General features: G+C 34.6%; 1 long non-coding RNA gene across 1 annotated transcript; it reads right to left on the reverse strand.

Annotated features, from left to right (window-relative positions):
- Nucleotides 1–2,500: 2,500 nt before the first annotated feature.
- LOC117282238 lies at nt 2,501–3,230 on the reverse strand. Its single transcript, XR_004512912.1, has 2 exons — nt 2,789–3,230; nt 2,501–2,647 (listed from the first exon to the last, which is right to left on the reverse strand). It is a non-coding gene; the product is annotated as an uncharacterized LOC117282238 (long non-coding RNA).
- Nucleotides 3,231–3,899: the final 669 nt, after the last annotated feature.

Consider the following 3,899-nt stretch of genomic DNA (forward strand, 5'->3'; position numbering starts at 1 on the left):
CAAAACTTTTTTTTCAGCGTTTTGCTGATGTTGCTGAGGTGAAGGAAAAAAACGACGGAGGTGCTGTCAAGCATCTCAAAAGATGAATTTAGACAATGTTTTGAAAAATGGAATAAAAGACTAGACAAGTGTATTAGTGTAAGTGGAGAGTACTTTGAAGGGGATTGAAGGTTTGTGCTTAAAATTTGAATAAATAAGTTTAAAAAAAATAAGTTCGGTTTCTTTTGGGTACCCCCTCGTATATATCTCAATGCATACAGGATACAATGCACCCTGTGAAATCCACATGCCAAAGTCTCCTGCAATGGTATGAAATAAAGTTTATGTAGGGGCTATATCTATTGAAGCCATGCAAACAATATAAATACCAATTTGGTGGCATGAATTCAACTCACGCAAAATGAAGGTTATAGAGGATTATTGGCCCTACAGTCTGATTCATGCCTTGACCGCTTGTAATCATAGGATAACACATATAAACACAAACATCTATGTCCTAAGAACTTGCGATTCTTGCGTTCAGGCAGACCAAGATTACAATTTATATATACATACAGAACACTTCAATCACAAGAATATTACATATCCAGTAACAATCTCTACATGCCACCTTGCATTTGTATAATATTTGAATTCTGACAAACAACTGTTAATCCTTCTGTTGCGGTAGCCTACATGGTCTATGCCTCACCGCATAACAACAATGAAGACAGAAAGCCACAGGTCATGTTGGGAACTTTCATTCCTTCCCATTTGATGACACTACTGTCCTTTGTCTGATTTTGTTATGGTAAGTTTATTTGTCGACACTTTGCTTTTTAGGTCTCTTATTGGCTTCCATTCTTTTCTGTTCATTCTATTATTCATGCTATTTTTAGTGTCTTGGGTGATTTGTATGATTGCTTTTGCTACTGCATGTCTATAATACTGTAAATTATATTTTAAACCTTCACTTAGTAGTTGTATTTGTTCTTGTGTGAACTACCTCTCTGTGGTATTTATTACTCTAGGGTAGTTTCTGTTCTTATTTATTGTATTGGTTCTTTGGGGCTTAGTAGGTTGTGTATTTTTTTTTGTACCTTTTTGAGTATTTCTTTCATTTGTCATTGTAACTTTTGGTTTGCTGACTTTTCTAGGTCAGTCCATGTGTGTTGCCTATTATTTGGATTTTGTATGCATGTGTGGTATAGTCCTATGTTGGGTTGTGGTTTCTTTTTGTATAAAAATATTATTTCATTTTTTTACTCTTAATGTTTGTGCTTGGGTTTGTGTTTCTTTTTTGGCTGCAGTGTTATGTGTTTGTAATTTAATGTGTGCATAGTTTGGAATTATCCTCATTTTTAGGCATGTTCTGTTGAATTTTGTATTTGCGTTGCAGCATAACAATTTTCTTTTACAGTTTAAAAAGTTATAAATGCTTTTAGTTTGACTACTGTTCATGATATACTGCAGAATCCTAATGCACTATGCATTCTAAGTTAGTAATCGTCCTTCTTACCATCCATGGGCAACTTTGCTGATGTATTAACATTTGGGGCAGCAGTTTCCTCTACAACTTGCACACCTGATGATGGGCAGTTGGGCAGAAACATGTAATGTTTGAAGAACAGCAAGAGAAAAATGCTTTTGAAATGTGAATTTTAATAAATTGATGAAGCTGCACAGTGACAGTGTGAAGTGGGAGAACTAAGAGTGCAACAGGATTTTGCAGTATATTATTTCAGTATGTACTTGCTATACCAGATGTTATAAAAATGTTATGGGGTTCTAAATGTGAAACCTGTGGAGGAAAAGACAAAAAACTTTCATAAAGAATGCAAAGGAATATTTTATTTCCACTGAACATTATATGTACAGCCTGCTGCTCATAGTTTTGTCACATAATACTATGGAATATTTAATAACTTTGCTTGCTAACATATTTTTAGTCTGTTTTTTCCTGTTTGGAAAACGTGTTTATGTCAACAATCCAATAGTGTACATGACACAGAATTGGATAATCAACATTATTTCATCTTCTAATGTTTACTAATTAAAACAAAGTTTCAATAAGAATTAATGACATATATTTTCCCTTAATTTTGACAAAGAGGCTAGCAGATATTACAAACAAACCAATAAATATGTAACTTATATTTTATATCTGTTGGCACAGATTTCTGTAATGTGAGACTTTTTATATCATCTAATAACCATCAGTTACAGAATGAGTGCATTTTACCACGGATACAGCTGTGATATCTGCAGACCCATCACCATAATCATAACAGCCTACCACTGGACATGGCCATCCCAGTTAAATCTAATTTGCATCTTCACAACATCTCTCTCCAAAATTAATTTTCATGTTATTCTCAGTATGTCTAAATACAGTATAGAACCTACCACAGGATGTGTGCCGTGTAGGATATAGGATAGGATGTGGTGACTTGAACCACAACTTCCCATTCTTGTTGACATAATAAGATACTTACCTCTATCTGCATCTGTGTACACCGTGTGATATTCTCTTAACAATTTTTTCTTCAAGAGTAAGAGTTGCTTGATCGACAGGACTGGAGCACTGTCGAGACTTAACATGTATTGACTTTGCGCCCATGTTCCGACAATATTCAAAATAAATTGAAGTTACGTGTCACAGGTGTAACTGTACGCAAAATGAAATAATCACATATCATAAAATCTACCACCTTATATAAATTACCTAGTAAATCACATGCGTTTACGTACCTCTCATGAACAAAATAATTATAAATACATTATTTAAAAATGAGCACTAAATACTTACTACAAAATCTATGATTTAAAACTAGAGAAACACGCATACTGAAGTAGTACGTGATAAACCAGCGAAACAAATTAGCAGTGTCCGATTGCCATACAGTGTACTCCTTCTTGCGCCTGTCTTATTCAGTACTCCAATAAAATGCACCAGTAGTACTTGATATTTTAATTTAATAATAAGAAAAACAATGTCAGCTGGAAAATATCAAATTAAATCGATGTTCTATTGTTATTCTATACGTCAACCAATCACATTGCAAGGACATAGGGTGCGTTGATTTAGGTATACTACATTGTTCCAATACGAGTAAATTTCATGGAAAATCTTTACAACCGCGACAATTACGAAGGTCCACGTTAAAATTAGTAAGAGTGAATTTGGGCCACACCAACAATATATACCAAACGTCGTCATAAATTAATTTCCCTTACATAGGGAACAATTGGGCCGGAATAACGACTGGATGACCTATGGGTCGGGGTTCGAGTTCCGGTAGGGGCAAGAATTTTCACTTCTCCTTGTCGTGCAGACCGGCTCCGTCCAGCCTCTTATCCAATGGGTACTAGGGCTCCTTCCCCGTTCCCCAGTGGTAAAGCAATCGGTGTGTGAAGCTGACCACTCACTTCCAACTAGTGCCGAGGTCAAGAAAACGTGATCTACACACGCACTCCTCTGTGTCTACATGACGTAGTGCTTAATTAGTTAAGCTCAGGGTCCTCACCTTTTTTTATGTAAGGAGAAACATGGAATATAAACCTATCAAGGTCAGGTTTTTTTTCCTTCAAATTTTTGTGAGTGCAAATGTAATATTTATGGGTAATACGGATGCAATATCATCCAATTATCTCGTTATATTATGCAAACGAGAACTCCATGCTTTCATTTTTAATTTGAATATTTTTTAAATAAACTAACTCCCATATTTATCACACTCTTAAAAAGAGATGTATTACAGTGCTGTACATGAAAATTTAATTTTGTTCATCTGTTATAATTATGAATGTCTAAATTTATTGCCATAAAAGCCTTGTATTTTTTGATAAAGCATGTCACCTCTAATATATACAGGGAAGGCAATGTTAAAACATTGTAATCTTTAAAAATTTGTCTACAT

Source organism: Cryptotermes secundus, unplaced genomic scaffold, assembly GCF_002891405.2.
Source record: "Cryptotermes secundus unplaced genomic scaffold, Csec_1.0 scaffold3811, whole genome shotgun sequence".
Lineage (NCBI taxonomy): Eukaryota > Metazoa > Arthropoda > Insecta > Blattodea > Kalotermitidae > Cryptotermes > Cryptotermes secundus.